Source organism: Charadrius vociferus, unplaced genomic scaffold, assembly GCF_000708025.1.
Source record: "Charadrius vociferus isolate BGI_N301 unplaced genomic scaffold, ASM70802v2 scaffold2359, whole genome shotgun sequence".
Classification (NCBI taxonomy): Eukaryota; Metazoa; Chordata; class Aves; order Charadriiformes; family Charadriidae; genus Charadrius; species Charadrius vociferus.
Genome location: NW_009650033.1, coordinates 88125 through 88530, shown reverse-complemented (window position 1 = coordinate 88530; position 406 = coordinate 88125). Strand labels below are relative to the sequence as shown.

Sequence of the window (406 nt, the reverse complement as noted above, 5' to 3'; positions counted from 1 at the left end):
AACTTCACACTGCAACGCAATTGTGTCCTCAGGGCAGCTGCTCCAGCCACACCGACCTCCCGGTCTGGGGGGGAGAAGGGAGACCGTGTACGGCATACACCTTCCAGCCACGAGAAAACGCAGCAGGATAACCAAAACGCCCCGTACTCGCCATCTCGTCCCGAGTCCCTCCACCCCATCACCTGCCCCCACCGAGGGCTGCCCAGCTCCCTGGCTGCGGAAAAACGGAGACAGCACCCAGAACAGAAGAAAAACATGGTCTGGACATGGGTAGGACTGTGTTCCTAACAATAAGCGGCTCTTTGCAGGGGGAAGAATGACCGCCCTTGTGGCGTGCCTCTGTCTCTACCAGTCGCGGATTGAAACTGGGAGCCAGCTGGGGTTCGGCTGCCGGCGCCGGGCCGCC

At 61.1% G+C, this 406-nt stretch overlaps 1 protein-coding gene across 1 annotated transcript in view; it reads right to left on the bottom strand.

Annotated features, from left to right (window-relative positions):
- The window catches only part of SNX27 (sorting nexin family member 27), a 22350-nt gene that overhangs the window by 16997 nt on the left and 4947 nt on the right, over window positions 1-406 (bottom strand). The window lies entirely within an intron of this gene.